The sequence below is a fragment of the Saimiri boliviensis genome, chromosome 6 (genome assembly GCF_048565385.1).
Source record: "Saimiri boliviensis isolate mSaiBol1 chromosome 6, mSaiBol1.pri, whole genome shotgun sequence".
NCBI classification, from domain to species: Eukaryota; Metazoa; Chordata; class Mammalia; order Primates; family Cebidae; genus Saimiri; species Saimiri boliviensis.
In genome coordinates this window covers 70,183,378-70,203,259 of record NC_133454.1, presented here as the reverse complement: position 1 = coordinate 70,203,259, position 19,882 = coordinate 70,183,378, and the positions used below count along the sequence as shown (strand labels likewise).

Below are 19,882 nucleotides of genomic sequence, written 5' to 3'. Positions count from 1 at the left end.
TTTTTTTTTGAGATAAGGTCTTTCTCTCTTGCTCAAGCTGGTGTGCAGTAGTGCAATCATAGTTCACAGTAACCTCAGACTCCCAGGCTCAAGAGATCCTCCTGAGTTGCTGGGACTACAGGTGTGTGCCACCACACCTAGATCATATGGTAATTTTTATGTTTAACCTTTTGAGGAACTGCCAAACTATTTTCCAATGGGATTGCACTATGTTATATCCCCAGAGTATCATCATCATCATGATCATTCCCATTTTACAGATGAGAACTCTGAAGCATAGAAAGGTTGAGCCGCTTACCAAAGGTCACCCAGAAGAGCCAGGATTCACACCCAGGCAGGCTGGCTCCAGGGGCCCTGCTCTAACCCACCGGCCTGCCAAATCCGATCTGCTGCCTATTTTTGCACAGCCCGAAAGCTAAGAATAGCCTTTATGTTTTTAAATGGTGGTGAAAAGAGTCAAAACAAAAATATCTTGTGACACATGAAAATTATATGAAAGTCAAATTTCAGTGTCCATAAATAAAGTTTCATTGGACACAGCCATGTTCATTCATTTATGTATCGTCTACGGCTGTTTTAGCTGTTGTAACTGCAGTATTGAGTAGTTGCCACGGAGACCATATGGCTTGCAAAGCCTCAAATACTGACGGTCTGGCCCTTTAGAGGGAAAGTTTGCAGACTCCTGCAGTCACCATGCTCTGATGGCTCACGAGCCTTATGGTAACTGCAGTGTATGATGGAGGGAGGAAAGGGAGCCTGTGGGCACCGACCCCTGTGCAGGTGCCAAGTATGCTTCCCGGAGTCAGCACTGAGCCGAGGCCTGTAAGATGAACTCCTAAGACGCTGCCACTCCCCAAAGGTCCAGCGGTGGCACTGCACCGTGTAAGAGCTTGCTGAGCTTCAGGCTCACTCACTACTTCCACCACTAGGCCTCACTCAGGGCCTCTGCCTGTCCCTCCAATACCACTACCCAAGGCTGACCTCACCTCGGTGCAGAGATTACAGCCTCCAGTCTGAGGGGAAGATGCATTAGGGGATTGCTTGGAATACTGAATAACCCGAAGTCTCTTGAGTGCTGGGAATTGTCTGGTGCAGCCTCTGTCCGGGGGAGCCCTGGGGAGGCATGTGGACTAAGGTGCAGCTGCTGGGGCTTCCCTGAGCCAGGGCCTTGGGGAGAGGCTGGGGTGGGGACACAGCTTGGCTCCCATGGGGCTGGGGAGGCCGTGGGTGGGGGCTGCTATGGGGTGCTCTTGCTCCAGAAGATTTGGGGAGCATTGTGTGCCCACATAGGCACTCCCACATTTACAGCCTTCCCGCAGGGGTGGTAGGCCAGGGTCCACAGCCAAGGGAGCCAGATCTCACCCTGTGCACTCCCCAGACTGGAGTCTCTACTGTCATGTCAGCTCCCACATCTGCCCTTGCCTCCCCAGGAATGGAGGAGCCAGGTGCAATGTGGAAAGAAGCCCAGGTTTGTGCTGCCTTGCCTGGCACTGATGTGCTCTGTGGCTGGGGTCACTCAGGCTCTTCCCTGAGCCTTGGGTAACAGCTTCTGCCTTGACTTCTCTATAGGATGCACAACTCGGGGCAGGGAAGGAAAAAGGTGCCAGGAGGTACTGCAATGCTGAGGTATAGCAGGTGGACATCCTGCACGTGGGAGCCTACCCCAGGTTACCCTTCCTTCACATTCCTTTCCTGGGACTCCCCTGCCACTGGGACTCATTCCCGAATGTCCTCTGTCTGCCCCTCCCCTGTCCCCACAACTGTGTATTAACCCACCCAGGAATGGAAATTCCACCTCGAACCTGGGAAAGAGGGAACTAGAAGTTCATGCATCATGCCTCGGCCCAGGACTTCGCTGATTCTGGCTCTCAGAGTCTCCTCTCCCCCAGGTGCATTTCCTCCTGTTCATAACCGTAGGGGATTCTCTGGGAGGCAAATTTCTTCTCTTTCTTCTGTGTGCTCTCCTCTCCTGGCTGGGGCCATCTTGTCCACTCCCATACCTTCAGTTACCAGATGCTGCCAAGGCCACCCAGGCCCTGCCTCTGATTGAGGTAGCCCGCAGCTCCTGGACATCTCCAGGGGAGTCACCCAGGCCCTGCAGACCCAGTACAGCCACACTGCCCTCCTATCACCCCCAACCTGTTTCTAATACCCCTCAAGGCCCCTTTCTCACCATCCCCTCAGCCACTTCCCATTCCAGGCCTCATCTCCTCTGGCCGGGGACTCCTCCAGATTCCTTGCTGTCAGCCCCATCCCTCCAATCCAAGCTCTTACCTGCAGCCGGACTGAAATTCTTAACCGGCAATGGCCAGGATCTGACCCCTACTGCTCTTCCAGCCTGGCCTCCCTTCACCTGGTGAACACCTCCTGATCCTTCAAGTCTCAGAGGTTCCCTTCTCCACAGAGCCCCAGTTTGGTTAGAGGTCTCCCTAGCCTCCCATATCCCTGGCATGTCCCTCCCTCTTACCTGGGTACACTGTGAGAGCACTGTGGACATGCCTGCCTCCCCCCACCGGGATGGCCTGCGTTAACCCCATGTCCCCAGGGAGCGGCACAGGGCAGCAAGAGGAGGAAGCACAAGGGACTTCCTGGATCATACTTCAGAAAAGTGTCCAGAAGTTCTGCTAACAGAGGCATGTTACTCACACCACACTTGGCAGCTAGGACAAGCTCGGAGACGGGACTCTCCCCGCCATGCCCCACCCGCCCATCACATCTCCTCCCCCACTGCCAGGGCTAATGGCATTACACAGGTCCAATCGATTTCTCTAAGCCACCTCCCAGGACTGCTGATACCAGCCAAGTTCCCAAGAAATCCCCTGCCAAAAGCCACTGCTGGCTCTGGGACAAGAGAACACTCTTACCTCTGAGCCTGACGTCCAAGGCCCCTCCCCAACCCAAAGTCCTGTTTTCTGTTGGAATTCCTGACCCCTCCCCTGAACTTGCATAGCCTCCTGCTTGCACAGGGAAAAGCCTTGCAAGAGTCCATGCCTAAGATGGAGTAATGCCCACTATGAAGTGGAGGCAGGATGCTGGGGATGGGCGTGCACCTCTGGGGTCCTGTCTCAGCCTCACGTCCAGGACATACCTGCCCGTTTCCCTACCCTTTCTCCCTCCCATAACGGCCAGGCCCGCACTGTGCCCACTCCCCCACCCCCCGCCCGAGCCCTACTGCATTGCACTGCTCCCAGCCCCTTTTGTAATCATGGAGTCCCTGGATTCTAGCCTGGTCACCCTCAACTGACTTGCTATGTGACCCTGGACCTCTCTTTCCCTGAGCCTTACTTTATGCATCCGGGGAATGAGGACTAGATGGGGTAACACACGGAAGTGCCCAGATCTGCAATAAAAAGGAGTAAAACACTGAGGCATAAGACAAGAAGAATCTTGAAGATGTCATGGTAAGTTCACAAAAGGCCATATATTATATGATTCCACGTATAAGAAATGACAAGAATGGGCAAATACTGAGACAGAAAGTAGCTCAGTGAATGCCAGGGGCTGTGAGGACTGGTGGGGGGAAAGTGAGAGTGACTGCTAAAAGGTATGGAGTTTCTTTTTAGGCTGATGAAAATGACCCTGGCTGGGCGTGGTGGCTCATGCCTGTAATCCCAGCACTTTGGGAAGCTGAGGCTGGTGGATCACTTGAGGTCAGGAGTTTGAGAGCAGCCTGGCCAACATGGTGAAACCCCATATCTACTAAAAATACAAAAATTAGCCAGGTGGTAGTGGACTGCACCTGTAATCCCAGCTACTTGGCAGGCTGAGGCAGGAGAATTGCTTGAACCCGGCAAGTAGAGGTTGTGGTGAGCTGAGATGGTGCCACTGCATTCCAGCCTGGGTGACAGAGTGAGACCCTGTCCCCGCAGCCCCCCAAAAAGAAAGAAAATGTCGTGGAATTAGATAATGGTGATGGTTGCCTAACCTTGAAAATATACTGAAAACCACTGAATTGCACACTTTAAATAGGTGAATTGTATGGTATGTGAACTTTATCCCAATAAAACTGTTTTTCTGTTTAAGTGCCCAGGTCTGGAAGTCACACAAACATCTGCACTAGTTGTGAGGTGCTGTGAGGCCAGCGGCAGCTGCACCAGAGGAGACAACGGCCTGGAAACCTTAGCTGTACCTGGGCCCCCTCCACTCCTACCCAGGCGTGGGTCTCCAGACCCCTCAGATTCTGGAAATGACTCTAGTTCCTTCTAATTGTTTCTTCTGAATTGTTTCTGTTGTTTGCAATCCCAAGCCTTGATTGGTATGAGGATATTCACTGTGTTGTCAGCTTTTAACAGGTTTTAAGCACTCAGTAAATGTGTTTAAGAACTGGCTGAGGGCCGGGCGCGGTGGCTCACGCCTGTAATCCCAGCACTTTGGGAGGCCGAGGCGGGTGGATCATGAGGTCAAGAGATCGAGACCATCCTGGTCAACATGGTGAAACCCCGTCTCTACTAAAAATACAAAAAAATTAGCTGGGCATGGTGGCGCAGGCCTGTAGTCCCAGCTACTAGGGAGGCTGAGGCAGGAGAATTGCCTGAACCCAGGAGGCGGAGGTTGCGGTGAGCTGAGATCGCGCCATTGCACTCCAGCCTGGGTAACAAGAGCGAAACTCCGTCTCAAAAAAAAAAAAAAAAAAAAGAAGAACTGGCTGAGGTCAGGTGCCATGGCTCATGTCTGTAATCCCAGCACTTTGAGGAGGCCAAGGCAGGAGGATCACTTGAGGCCAGGAGCTCAAGACCAGCCTGTGTAACATGGTAAGACCTCCATCTCTAAAATAATTAATAGTAATAATAAAAAGAACTGGCTGAGCTAACATAGGTACAGTGTGAGTACTACCAGCCACAGTGGTTACTGTTTGTGTGCCAGCATTTGCTGCTGGGTGATGCGGGCACTCCGGTTCATTACTGGGTACCATGCCAAGTATACATAGGCATCACCTCCCCTTGACAACCTTCCTGAGTAGTGGCCAGAGGTCTTAACAGATTGCAAATATGGGCCTGAGTGAATGGGTAAACCAACCACAGTGCATCACACACAATGAGGAATATTACTTGACAATAAAAAGAAGTCAGCTACCCAGCCACAAAAAGCAACAGAAAGACCTTGAAAGCATATTGCTAAGTGACAGAAGCCAACCTGGAAAGCTGCATACTGTATGATACCAACTAAGTGACATTCTAGAACAGGCAAAACTATGGAGGCAGTAAAGAGATCAGTGGCTGTCAGGGACTCAGGGGGAAGGGAAAAATAAGTGGAGCTCAAGGAATTTTGAGGGCAGTGAAACTCTTCTGTATGACACAGTAATAATGGACACGTGTCAAACCCCACAGAGCGAACCACAGCACGAACTGTGGACTTTAGTCAATCATAATTAACCAACATTAGTTCATCAGTTATAATAAACATGCCATATTACCATAAGACGTAAAGAATACGCCAGGGGAGGGGAAAGGGGGAGGAGGGTATATGGAAATTCTCTGTACTTTCCAATCAACTTCACTGTAAACCTAAAACTGCTTTTGAAAAGGTATATTAAATACACACACACACACACACACACACACACACACACCCTAACAGGTTAGGTAATTCACCCAAGGCCAAACAGCTAAGTATGGAGGAGGGAGGATTTGAACCCAGGGTTGCTGACTTAAAAGTCCAGGCTCTCCATGGCTGCAGCCCCACAGGGCAGGCCTATTCACCTTTCTATCACCTTCCATGTCAACGCCAGCTGCAGCACCCGTATAGCTGCAAATTGTACCTCAAAGGGCCAAGCTCAATATTTTGGTTGGTATCAGGAAAGCATAGGCACAGAATGAGTCTAGGAACATTAGGGAGGAAAAGAACCCCCCAGAACAGTGCCAGGGCTGGTGGGGGTGGGAGGCCGACCTTTGGCAGCATGCTAAGGCCCTGGGGAAGGGGGCAAGCATGCAGATGGAGAGACACCCCCCTTCTCCTCAGCCATGGCTGCCCTCACTGGGCCTCAACCCCAGCCTAGCCCTGGGATGATGGTCTGAGGCTGAGCTCAAACACCAAGAGATCTGAGTGACCGCCCCAAGCCTCTAGCCTCAGTTTTCCCATCTTTATCATGGGAGGATTTGAACACCCTCGGCTGATCTCCAAGGGCCTTTCTAGCACTCAATTTCTAAAACCCTTTAGCTACCCACTCTCTCCTCACCCCCAATAGCAAAGTAGAGAGGGAACTGCTCAAGGAAAAGGGAAGGCCAATCCCTGATCTCTCCCTGGTCTGACTGCGGAAGAGCCCCCTCCACTCCCATGGCTAATCACTGGGCATCCTGATGGTCACCCTCCTGGGATGCAGTTCAAAACTTGGATGAAAGTGGCAGGAAGGCCTATAACAAGGTTAGGTGCCTGGTCATCCTGAGCACCAGGCGTGAGCTCTGGCCTTGCCCAGGCGTCCACCATTTTTGACAGGGGTCAAGGTGTTAGGTGCATTGTAGCCTGGATGACTCACAAACAGTGATGACCCCAAACATCCCTTACGGTAAAACCCCAGGCATGAAAGGTGCAGGGTCGTGGTGACTTGTTTCCACAGCGCTCTGGGATCACGGCCTTGGAGCAGGACCAGGCCTTTCTGTGGTCCTTCCTCACTGCTTCATCCATCCCTGCTCCCGAGCCAGGTGTGCCTATGAAACCACCTTAGGCCTGGAGCCCCTCCACCTATCCTCAGTGCCTTGCAAACTCTTGCTCATATCAGCTCAGGTAGCCCCTCCTCCAGGAAGCCCCTCCTGACTTGTCACGGTCCCTTATGGATCCCACAACTCTGTGTTTCCTGACTACAGTGTAGGGGCTTCCGGGAGAGGGTGGGATCTACACAGAATTCAGAAATGAGGAAAGATTTGCAGCACAAAGGAGAGAAGGAGGGAGACCGCACAATGGAAGCCTGGGTGGCAGGGAGGGCAGTGACTGGGGCTTCTCCCAGGGTAGAGGCACCCCACGCAGCTCACTCACTGGATCGTTTCCAAAACAAAACAACCAAACCCAAACCTACAAAAGGAATCTCTGGCCCCAGGGTGAGGGCTGGAAATGGGAGAGACAGAAAAGATTCTGAAAAACGCCCAGCCAGTGAAATGTGGAACCCACCCATCCCTGGTCCTGCTATTGCTCTCCAGCCCCAGCCTCCTGCAGGTTGCTTTTCCAGGGTGCTCACAATTCAGTCTATTTTCCATTGCATAGTCTCATTCAATAGCTTGAATGGAGAGATCATGGCTGCCACCATCTCACTGTGCAGCCTTGGGGAAGTCCACCTCTCTGTACCTCAGAGAAAGTCCTAGATTCTAATAGAATCTGTAGAGAAGGTAACCAGACCTAGGGGCAGGAAGGAAGTCTAAGTTACAGAGGCAGCTGCCAGTGAGGAAAGGCTCGGCGAGGTGCCTGGAAGGAAGCAGGGTAAGAAGCCTTGAGGGGAAGACCAGGTGGGGCCTGTGGCACCCAGGCCCTGCAAGCCTGCTCATTCTCTGGGGAAATGTTACTCAGTGGGCAAGGCTGGGGCTCAGCCAGAGCCTCAAAGAATCAATCACAGCATAATTAGGGTCACTATTAATCTCTTTCCATGATGATGCCATGGCATCCTGTTTACCCAACACTTCTGTCCCAAGAGTCCTCTGATTGCCATTCCTCTCGGGAGGAGGCTGGCAGGACCCAGAGACGAAGGTAGACTAGTTCTTCTGCAGCTCAGGAGCCTGCCTGGGGGCCTCCAGCTCTCTTGGCACAGAAAGGATTTCTCTTTCCCAGGTCAGGGCTATGAGCTTGAGCTGAGTAGTCACCAAAAGTGACCTGGCCTCTGCCCCCAGAGGGCAGAGCTTAGCATCTCATAGCTCAAAATCTCAGGCTGTAAATGCCCCAAATTGGAGCTCTAGAATCACTTCACCCAAGACTCACAGAGTCATGGAATCCTCATTGAACAATTCAACTAGCATCTTCAAACTATCCCTGGATTTCAGACTGCTAAGTCACAAAACATCGGCACCAAAGTCCTGGAGGCATTCCATCCAGCCACCCCTTCCATTCAGCAATCCCCTGTGCCGCTCCTACTCCTGGTTCTCCAGCCTCTCCAGACCGGCCAGTGGCTTCCCTAGGCTTGCATACTTCTAGTGACAGGCCCCTCTCTCCCTGGAGGGCTGAGTGATTCTCACCAAGCCATCAGGACTGTAGGAAAGCCATTCTAAGAAGAGATCCTGCCTCCATCCCCTTCTCTCCCACTGACACTGACAGGTGATCTGGGAAAAGGCAGAGCCAGCAAAGGGCCCCAGGACTACTACTCGATGGTAGTGGAGACTTCCAGCATCCCTCACCCTCAGTTTGACTTGTGCAGTCCCCTTCCAGGAGCCCAGGGATTCAGCCCCAGGGGCAATGCTGGCTTCTTCTGATGGCTCTTCCTCAGTCCCAGGGATGGGGGAGTGGGAGAATGGAGCACACCAAGTCAATGAAGGAGGGAGGAGGAGGAGGAGGAATGTGATTTTAGGAGAGGCTTGTACACAGCAATCTTGTCTCTGTCTTCCCCTGCCCATCCTTGCACCACGGTGCTCCAAGGACACCACCTACCCAGCTTTCCCACCTCCAGGCCTTCGCTCAGGTTGGGCCCTCCACCAGGCAAGCCCTCCCCAAATCCCAATCCAAATCCCATGCATCTTAACAAACAGACCCTGTGCAAAGCTTGGGCTAATTCCCCCCAACAAAAGCCCACTGCCTCCTCCCTTTGTGCTCACATCATCTGGCAGCGCTCCTGAGAATGATCACAGGCCTCAGTGTGCTGTAATTATCTGCTTCCGTGGCTGCCTCTCCTGCCAGACTGAGAGCTTCTCCAAGTTCAGACTTCTGATCCACTTGGCCAAGCTTTTCTGAAGACCTATAGTGTCTGCATCCCACACCTGGTGATGGGGACACAAGATACGCCAGGCCCTGTCCTTGCTAGAAGAGTCACTGTATAGGGGACCTATGTCCCCTGCATTGGGCTGGGCACCAAGGAGGTACCTATTTAGTTGTCAGTCAAAAAGCTGGTTAAATGCAAGAAAGAAGAAAAGAAAGAACCAATCAAAGCCTCTTACACCACAGAAATGCAGAGCCACTTCTGAGCCGGGTCTGAATTCTATCTCTGAATAATAATTAGCCTTTTCCCAATTTACAGGAAAAAAAAGTTACAAAAAAAAACAAAACACTCAAGTAGGTACTTTTCTCTCACAAGTTTTTCTTAAACCTCTGATATCCACTTGCACGTTTCTGTACCAGATCTAGTGTAAGATGACCTCAGATCTAACACAAGATACTGATTTCATCATTGTCACGAACATCGCCACTCTTCACAGTCTTCTGCAAAGAGCAGCAGTCTCTGCTTCCAGGCACATCTAAGAACCTGGAGGCTAAACTTTTCCTCCCTTCCTTCAAATGTCCAAGTTTCCCCTTGGTAACCTATGAAAACTGACCGTGCTCAAATGCTGAGGAAGAAAGTCTCAGGTGTTGATTGGCCTTCCTTGAAAGTTCATGCCAGTTCCATGATACAAGGCCTCCAAATCCACTATTTGTCACTCATTCCTTTGGAGGAAGCATCACTTTCTCTAGGATTCTCTTTTAAAATACAAATCTTCTCTGGAGTTGGGAGCCCACTCAACCCTCAGATGGGAGGTCAAGGAAACTTAGTTTACTGCTGGGCTCTTAAGAGGCAGTAAATCATAGGGGTTGTGAAGAGGTCAGTCTGCCTGGGTTTTTATTATTTTAAATTTTTTTTTTAGAGACATAGTCTTACTCTGTCACCCAGGCTGGAGTGTAGTGGCACAATCATAGCTCACTGCAGCTTGAACTCCTGGGCTCAAGTGATCTTCCTGCCTCAGCCTCCCAAGTAGCTGAGACTACAGGTGTATGCCACCGTGCCCGGCTACCTGCCTGGGTTTGAAACCTAGCTTTACCATGTATTTAATGGGGCAAGTTTCTAAATGCCTGTATGCCTCAGCTTCCTTACCTATAAAGCGGGAATAACCATGGCATCAGCCTCAGGGGCTCTCAGACAAGTACCTGGAACGCTGTACTAAGCAAGAGACAACTCTACTCAGAGCTTCAGTTGCTTCCTGTCCATAAAATGGGATAATAATCCCACTTATGCCTTTTTCATAAACTGTAGAGTGCTGCCCCCATGGGAGAGGTGGACATTGTGTAAGAACCCAGTGATCTGCCCTCTGCAGCCTGCCTCTAACTCCTTTCTCCATCCCTCCTTTTCTCTTTACCTGGAAGAAGGTACCAGTGGCTGTGAGCTGGGCTCCAGGGGGTGTCCTGTCCACGGAGGTGGTGATATCACTTCACGGGGAGAGCTGAGGGGACAAGGAGATAAACCCAGTGAGCTCATTCATCAGTCCACCCTGCCTTCTACCATCCCACTTAACCCTTAGTGAGTTCCCATCCTCCTCCCTCCCTGTGCTGGGTGTGAGACGCACAGGACAGGTGACACCAAATCCCTGTCCTGGGAGGTCACAAAGCTGGTGGGTGGGCTGGCAGGACATACATGATCTAATCCCCAGCCACGAAACCCGGCACATGCAATCTACCTCCACGCATGCTGCCCACAAACCAGCCCCAGGCCCAGACAACCTGTTCCCTGAACCACTCCTTCGCTCTCCAGGACCACAGACCCAGGATCCAAAGTCCAGCCACCCTGGGGGCAGAGGCCCTTTCACACTGCCCAGGGACCTGCTTCTCTGAAGTAGCTGCCAAACCAGCTGTTCTTCTAAAGCAGTGGCTAAGGGAAGGTTGGTAGCCCGGAGGTGGGATCTGGGGCACCACAATTACGTGCCTGAGCTCTGACTCATGCACCACCTCCCCCACCGCCAGCTCCTGCAGCCAGCAGGGCTTCTGACAGGAACTGGGAGAAGAGATGGTACTGACAGGCCACAGGGAGTAGAGGGGCCAGGAGAGGTGAGGAGGAGACTGCAGGTCAGCATTGCAGGCTTCAGAGGAGCTAACACCTTGTCTACTAGGGGACACCAAGGCTGCAGGGATGGAAGCCTACCTACATCACACAGAGGCAGGGCCAGGGCTGGGACCTGAGCCTCCTGGTGCTAATATAACAACTTTCCCCAACCCAACTGGATTCTAGAGCCATACACCGGCAAGAAACACACAGCCAAACATATGCCTCTGTGTGTGAACCAGGGGTGGACAGAGCTGGACTCAGAGACAGCTTAGAAATGACAGCCACTGAGAGACCAGCACTTGGGACACTCCGAGGCCTACCCCTCTGTACCTCCAGTCCCCAGGTTTCTCACAGTGCCCCAAATGTACAGCACTTTACAGTTTATAAAATATACTTATTTCCTCTACCTCCTACAATGACCCTAAGGGCTAAGTGGCAGAGGAAATATAAATAGACCAATGGCTTCTCCTTTCAACTTTGATGTTTGAGAAGCCATTGGTCTATTTATATTTCCTGGGGCCTGAGACCTTGGAAACCTAGGGAACTTGTTAAAATGCAGTCTGACTTGGTAAGTCTAGGTAGGCTAAGGCCTGAGATTCTACATTTCTGATAAGCTCCCAGGTGATGCTGATGCTGCAGGTCCCTGGACCACAATTTGAGTAGCAAGCCCAGAAGGAGTTAAGAACATGGGACCTGGAGTTGAACTACACAAGTAAGAATCTTGTCTCTTACTGTGTGACCTGGGCAAATTACTTAACCTCTTTGTACCCCAATCTCCTTACGTATAAAATACTACTACTAATAAAACCTACCCCATAGGGTCAATGTGAGGATTAAATTAGCTACCATATGTAAAACACTTGAAGTGATTATTATTTTAGATTTTAAAACAGAGGTTCTGAGAGGTGAACACGCCCAGCAAAGTGGCAGAGCCAGAATTCAAGCTCAAACCGCCAAGCTGCACAAAATGTCACAGCCATAAACCCCTCCCCACGTCAGACAGGCAGGGGTACTGAGGCCCAGAGAGGGGCAGAAAACCAAAATGACCACCAGAAAGTTGGTGTGAGAAATACATGTCCATGACTCCATCCCAGGGCTCCTTCCACCATACCTTACTGTCTGTCAGAAAGGAAAGTACCATGGCGTCTCCCCAGGGCTCAGCTCTGCTGTCAGCCTCACCCGGGCCCACAGCTGCCCTGGAAACTATGTGTGGGGTTGGCTGGATGTGGAGGCTGCCCCCATTCCCACTCTGTCCTCTCTGGAGCCCCTGCCCACAAGGCTGGGTGAGGCAGAATGGTCTCACATCCTCCTGCCATTCCCCACCTCCTACCTCCAGCCTGTGCCCACTGCCCTGTGTCAGGTCACCCAGCTGGGTTCACAGGCAGAGGGTGACACAACCGGGTCTGGCTCCACCCCCACCTTGCCTTCCCAGCATGGGGCCAGTGGGAGCCTGTGAGTCACCTGAAGGAAGTGCTTGGCCCCAAACAGGAAGCCGCTCTTCAAGCAGAACTCCCCCCTCCCTCCTCCCACCCCTTAAGATCCCCCAGCGCCCTGGGGCAGATGGCTGGGTAGTGGAAGCTGGTGAAGGAAGGGAAGCTGATTGGGACACAGCAACATCTACTCAGATTTTACCTGACATTTAAACTTGGCATTTGCTGTCTGCTTTTTGCTGCCTGGCCTGAGCACTTTTCTGCTATGGACTGGTTGTGTGTCTTAGACACATCAGTGCCCTCTTTGATCCTCACCAAAAGGATCATGGGCTGCACTAAAAGACTGCTATGGCCTGGTAGTCTAAATGAAATGAAGGATTGGAGCAAGTGAATATAGGGTTTTATTTTATTTTATTTTATTTCAAGTGATTCTCCTGTCTCAGCCTCCCAGGTAGCTGAGAATACAGGCACGTACCACCCCAGCTAACTTTTGTATTTTTAGTAGAGACGGGGTTTCACCATGTTGGCTAGGCTGGTCTCCAACTCCTGACCTCAGGTGATCTGCCCACCTTGGCCTCCAAAGTTATGGGATTACAAGCGTGAGCCACAGCACCCGGCAAATGTAGAGTTTTAAATGAATGAACACATGCACATGAGTGAAATGAATGAGTGAATTAAGATACCTAGACATAAAACTCTAGCTACAGCATAAGAGCTATAATTTGTCTATTGTTCATTGTATGATAGAGAACTCTTTACTGGCAAGAAGACCCACCCCCAAACACCCTTGGACAGGGAAAAGGGGCCCCCACACATCACACACACACACACACACACACACACACTCACAAATCAATTCATTAGCGTACACAGGAGCCTCTGTCACGTTACACTCATGTGACCTGTAATCCTAAACATTCGCTCCTGACTAACACCACTAAGGCCCCAGTGAAACTCTTCTCTGTTTCTTTTTTTTTTTAAGGCATGAGGTAGGGACTGGGTCTCACCATGTTGCCCAGGCTGGAGTCCAGTGGCTATTCCTAGGCATGATCATGGCATACCACCACCTCGAACTCCCAGACCCAAGCAGCCCTCCCACCTCAGCTTCCCCGAGTAGCTGGTATTACAGGCATGGTACCAGACCAAGCCTCTCCTTTTCCTCAACTTGAAGAACAAAAGGTGGTTTTGTTAAGATGCTGTGAAGGTCTATGGTTTGTGTTGCTGCTGAGGGTGGAGATGGATGCTGCTTCGGGGAGGGGTGTAGCAGGAGGGGCCCGAGTGGCAAAAATATATAAGGGGAGACAAGTTAGCTTGTCAAAGCCTTCCTCCCAGACAGCAGCCAGCACCAGCTTCTTGCATAAGCAAGCATCTCTATTCCAGTCCTGCTGCACATCCTTTATTTTGGAATTTCTTCCTGCTCCAATTTGTGGTTCTAAAAGTACTCATGAATTAGTGTGATATTCACAAAAATGCATGTGGTGGCTGGAGAACATATTACAACATTCAGCAACTCACATTACTCAAACTAATGTGATGCGAAGTCTGGTATTAATTCTTTAACTTTGCAAGTAGATGGACATGGAATGCTAAAACTGAGTAGTTTCATTTCTATAAAATCTTCAAAAATTGAATTAATATTTCATCTCTTTAAATACTTTATTTTAAAACTGATCTTCAATAACTGTGATGGGTAGTGTTTTAATTTTGACAGATAATTTTATGGAATAAAAACACTTTTGAAAACATAAAATAAATTTTCCTGTGTTTACATTTACATTTGTTTACTTTTTTCTTTTTTGAGACAGAGTCGCACTCTGTCACCCAGGCCCGGGTGAGGCTGACAGCAAAGCTAAGCAGTGCAGTTGCTTGGTTCACTGCAGATCTTGGTTCACTGCAACCTCTGCCTCCCAGGTTCAAGTTATTTTCCTGGGTCAGCTTCCCAAGTAGCTGGGATTACAGGCATTGCCACCACACCTAACACATTTTTGTATTTTTAGAAGAGATGGGGTTTCACCATGTTGGCCAGGCTGATCTCCAACTCCTGACCTCAAATGATCTGCCTGCCTCAGCCTCCCAAAGTGCTGGTATTACAGGCATGAGCCACTGTGCCCAGACACAGTTCAATTTTATTTATCCCATAAAATGTATTTTATTATTTTTATTTTAGCAAGATTACTAATTATATTGCTATAAGCAAGATTTTTATCACTTGTGTTCTATTGATGGCAATAATCTAAAGGATTAAAAATAAAATGTGATTATATTTAACGTATATAAAATTTGACGGCCAGATGTAGTGGCTCATGCTTATAATTCCAGCACTTTGGGGAGGCTGAGGTAGGGAGATTGCCAGAGGTCAGGAGTTTGAGACCATCCTGGCCAACATGGCAAACCCTGTCTCTCTACTAAACATACAAAAGATTAGCTGAACGTGGTGGCATGCACCTGTAATCCCAGTTATTCAGGAGACTGAGGCAGGAGAATCACTTGAATCCAGGAGGCAGAGGTTGCAGTGAGCTGAGATAATGCCACTGCACTCCAGCCTGGGCAACAGAGTAAAACTCCATCTCAATAATAACAACAACAAATGTTATATATTTTAAATGCCACACACACACACACACACACACACACACACACATATATATATATGTATATATATATATATATAGAGAGAGAGAGAGTATATACACATATATGTATAATTTGAGTGTATATTCAATATAATCCCAGCTACTCAGCCTCCTAAGGCAGGAGAATCACCTGAACTTGGGAAGCAGAGGTTGCAGTGAGCTGAGATCGTGCCACTGCACTCCATCTTGGGTGACAGAGTGAGAATCTGTCTCAAAAAAAGGAAAAAAATAATTGTAAGTCTTATTATTTTTCTGAACTAATCATCAGCTAAATATGATAGTTGATAATAATTTATCAACTAACCATCATCAGCCTAACAACAAAATACCCAGAAATGTGCAATAATTAAATTCAGACATTCTTGATATTTTTATCACTCTCCAATAAAACTATAACTTTACACATGTATTTCAATGTACATTGTGAAGGTATATTTGTCAAGGTGGGAAAATCAAATCTATTTAACACTCTGCTGGCTTGCTTTACAACCTTCAAATATTTGACAAAGATGTATGTATTTGTATTTTTGCTCTCAGTTCTCCAAATTTGGGGAGCGGCCTGTCCACTCCCCACCTACCACCTCTCATATTGTAGGGCCCAGGCCATCTATGCTGGTAACTTCAAATCTGTGAGCAGCCGCTCGTCTGCCAGCCAGCCCTACCTGCCCCAGTCCGCCTTTTAGAAGTGTTCTCCACACGGAAGGTCCTTATGCTTATGTCTTATGCATGAGGCCGTATTTCCAGGGCAGTAAGCACTCAGATTTCCTCCAGGGCAGTGACTGCAACTTGACTGGCCTCTCCCACAGACCCTGTACTCCTTAAAGTCCCTTCAGCTCCAACACCACCCTGCAGGGGAGCCAGGGTACCCAGGATCTTCCATCCCCAGTTTTTGTTAGGCCATACCCCTGGAAAGGGAGCCGGCTAGGCTGGAAGGGCCCAGCAGCCTCTGCTGCACCAGGCTGGTAGCCCCCGCCAGTTAGCCGGACAGTGGTCTGGGTGACCTGTGGCCCACAACTGTTTTCCTCCGCCTCTGCACCCCCACTCAGTCTCCCTCCTGCCCCTTTCCTCCTGCCCCCTTCCTCTGGACTTACTAGTCACAGTGACCCATTTTGGGCTAAAGCCACCACAATGTGTATCCTCAGTACCCTGACACCTGGCCCAGCAAATCTCCACATTCCTTGCCCACTACCCTTCCTAGCATCTTTCACAAAGAGCTCCAGAGAGCAGGAAGGGAGTTCGGGAGGTGCGGGAGCAGAGGAGCGAGCAGGAGAGGAGAGCCAAGAGACCTGGCTTCTCTTCCTGGCTTGACTACTGGAAGTTAGGTCAGCATCTTCCTATGTCAAATGGGGATACTGGCACCTGCCCAGACCCTGTCTTGGGATGACAGGGAGAACCAGTGAGCAGGGTGGGTCAGGGCTGTATAAACTGCGCAGTGTGCAGTGGATGTAACAGGGGCTGGACCCTATCTCCCACGTGTTTCCTGCTCAGCGTGGCACAGTGCTGAGGGCCCACTTATTGTAATACTGCCCACCATTTACAAGGGCTGGCCATACTCTCTGTATGAGGCCAGGGTTTCTGTGTATGTTATCTTACTCCTCTTAGCCTCTCGCTGCAGATTTTTTTTTTTTTTTTTTTTTTTTTGAGATGGAGTCTTATTCTGTCACCCAGGCTGGAGTGCAGTGGTGCTATCACCGCTCACTGCAACCTCCACCTCCCAGGCTCAAACGATTCTCCTGCTTCAGCCTCCTAAGTTGCTGGGACTATAGGTGTGTGCCACCTAACCCAGCTAATTTTTGTAATTTTTTTTGTAGAGACAGGGTTTTGCCATGTTGCCCAGGCTGGTCTTGAACTCCTGAGCTCAAGTGATCTGCCCACCTTGGCCTCCCAAAGTGCTAGGGTTACAGGCATGAGCCATCACGCCCAGCTGCAGTATTTTTATAGATGGTAAGCAAAGGATTGAGAGGGTTTGGGGTCTCTTGTAGTCATACTCTTACTACCAAGCCAGTCTAGACACTAAACATCCAGTCACCAACACACATTTCTTGAGCTCTCCTGTGTGCCTAGCAGACAGATGGGGCCCCTGCTAGAGAGGCCCACAAGCTAATGGTGTAGACAAACACACCAAGCACATTGCGTGAACAAAGGCGGCAGGACATGTAAAGGGTAGAGGCCTTGACGGTGGATTAAAGCTGTCTCCCCGCCTCAACCCCAGCCTGGCACAGTGCTGGACCCACCACAGGCAGCAGTGAATACCCAGGAGTGAACAAACTTGTTTCCACCGCCCCAACCTAGCCACTCCCTGCCTGCCTCCTGGACAGTGAGGGGGCTCTAGACTTTTTAGACCACTCTCTCCTCTGGGACCACCACCCTAAGGGCACCCTCACTCTTGGTGCCTGCAGGTGCCCCAGGCCTTTGCAATCGATTGTACGTTGAACCTGGTGAAAGCAAAACTATACTTATCTGAGCACAGAACCCCTTATATAATAGATACTCAATACATGGGTATCAGATGAGTTAATAAGTTCTTAGCAGTGACTGACCACTTCGGTGCCTGGCTCAGTTCATCCTGACCACTGAGGGCTTAATTCAAATTCTGAATCAAAAAGGGGCTGGGGGGCCAGAGCAGAGCCGATAAAGAGTAAGATGCTCACTTAACCGGCTGAGAGGCTGCGAGCAGGTCCTGGCCCTCTCTGCCCTTTTGTTGTACAATCACTGGCAAATCACTTCACCTTTCTGGGTATCCACTGAGTTAAGCAGGGATTAGTACCATGTTACAATCTCCTGATTTTAGGGGAACACAAACAAAACTGGTTACAAACATAACGCCCTGAGGATCAGAGATAGGAGGTGACTTAGCCAAGGTCACACAGCAGGTCACAGAGTGTTGACTAACACCCAGGCCTGTCATGCTCTGTTGGAGAGGGAGTGAGGAGGTTGACTCCCAGAGGCCTGAGTGGGGAGGCCAGATCATGGGTAACATCTCTTGTGATGTCACAGGGGATAGGAGAGGGTAAGAGCAGGTGCCATGAGGGCTAACCCAGGCGGACATCACCAGTGAAGGTGAAAGTCACGTAGTCAGAGGCTTAGGATTTAGTCAGTACAGCCAGGAAGGGCAACCTGTTTATTCGTTCCTAGAATATGTTGACCAACGCAAGTTCCCCTAAGCTATCCCTGAGCACCTTCTATGGAAAGATGGAATGGGTGGGCAGGGAAGAAAAGCCAAATTCAACGCAGGTGGGGATCGGCCACAAGGGCCTCGATTTCTTCTGTGGGCATTTGGTGCCTCCATGGCCTTGAACTAACAACCTCTGCCCTTAAGCCTTGTCCACCTCCTGCTCATCAGTGATGCCCTCTGGGCTGGGTGGATGGGCTGGGGAGGAAGAACTACAGCAGGGCACCAGGGCCAGCCTCTAGGGCTGGGAGGGACCTGGACTGGTTGGAGAGATTGCCCAAAGCCAAGTCATCTGGGAGAACAATGAGGGCAGCAAATCTGTGGGATTTGCCTCTGGGAGCTGACAGAGAAAGACCTGGAGCTGGAGGAGCAGTGGAGCACCCGGCGGCTCTCAGAAGGCACTGCCCCTTGCTGACCACACAGCCTGGGATTCCCCCTTCTGCACACCCCTTTCTAACAGCTGTCTCTTGCTGGTGCCAGTTCCTGGGCAATCAGCATCTTACATGCTTTATCTTATATAATCTGTGCACTAATCATCCGCAGCGGACTGTCACACTCCACCCACGCTCCACCCACATTCAAGTCGTGGGGTGCACTGGGTTTCAAGCACCTGGCAGTGTTGGGGTGGGCCACCCTCAGGCTGCTGGGCTTCCTTTGCCCACAAGCAAGGCCAAGACAGCTCCTTAACCAATGACTGAGGAAGGAGAAGCAGAAATTCTCCACCATCTTTGCCCCTGGAGGGCCAGCCGCAGGGTATGATCTACAGTGTCCCCACCAGAGTTCCTCTGGAAGACAGAGCCAAAGTTTCTTCTACAGAGCTTGGCCAGAAAGAGCCTCTTGCATCTCCTCCTTCTCTTTCGGCTTCTATGTTTTCTATTCCCTTAGCAGGTTTCCCTTAGGAGGGAGGCTTCCTAATGAATCACTGTCACACGAATCCTTGTCTCAGGGTCTGCTTCTAGGTCACCCAAACTCAGACACCTGAGGTGGGTGCCATTAATGTTTCTATTTCAGAGACAAAGAAACAAGCTCACAGACATGAACAGTGTCCTGTGAAAGATCCCTATCTTGCAAGCAGCAGAACACGCACTTGAATTGACATCTGCCAAGTGCAGAGCCAAGCACTGACCCCTCCCCTTGGGCCCTGCCCCTTCATCTGCTGACAGCATCATCTACGCAGGTTTACATCCCCAAATGCCACTGTCCCTTCCTGGTCATTGAGGTTAACTTTCCTTCTCTCTCTTACTTTTTTTTTTTCAACTGGAAGGAAAGGAGAAGAATGTGCAGATGATCCAAGGGGGATGACTAAGTCCTCAGATTCCTCTGGTTGGCTCAGACCCTGTTTTGGTCAATCCTTGTGAATCAGGGCGGGTCTGACATTCTGGGAATGCAGGGAGACTTCAAACCATCTTCATGAAAACAAGTTGTAAAAACACTGGCCGCCACTCCAAGTGGCCAGCTGATAGGCTTGGCTCCATGGAGCAGGGTTGAACAAGTTCACCAGACGGGAACGCACAGCAGGAAAGACCTAGGCTAGACCCAAAGGAAGAACTTCCCTGTAATTGGGAGCTGGGCCCAGAGATGGGGTTGGGTGTGGCCTCTTTGGAAGCAGGCCATCCATGTCCTGACCTTCCCAGGCCTTTCTTGTTTGCAGCGTCTATGAAGCAGCTTTGGTGAGCACGGAATATGCAACGAACACCAGAGGCCAAGCCTGCCCAGCCCTGAGCTTCAA

General features: G+C 50.3%; 1 protein-coding gene across 3 annotated transcripts in view; it reads right to left on the bottom strand.

Moving 5' to 3' along the window:
• Positions 1-19,882, bottom strand: part of GDPD5 (glycerophosphodiester phosphodiesterase domain containing 5) — a 91,998-nt gene that overhangs the window by 45,725 nt on the left and 26,391 nt on the right. For all 3 annotated transcript variants that reach the window (XR_012518065.1, XM_003923476.4, XM_074400913.1), the window contains exon 2: positions 10,236-10,319. The gene's annotated coding sequence lies outside the window, so the exon portion shown is untranslated. The remainder of the gene's footprint in view (positions 1-10,235; positions 10,320-19,882) is intronic.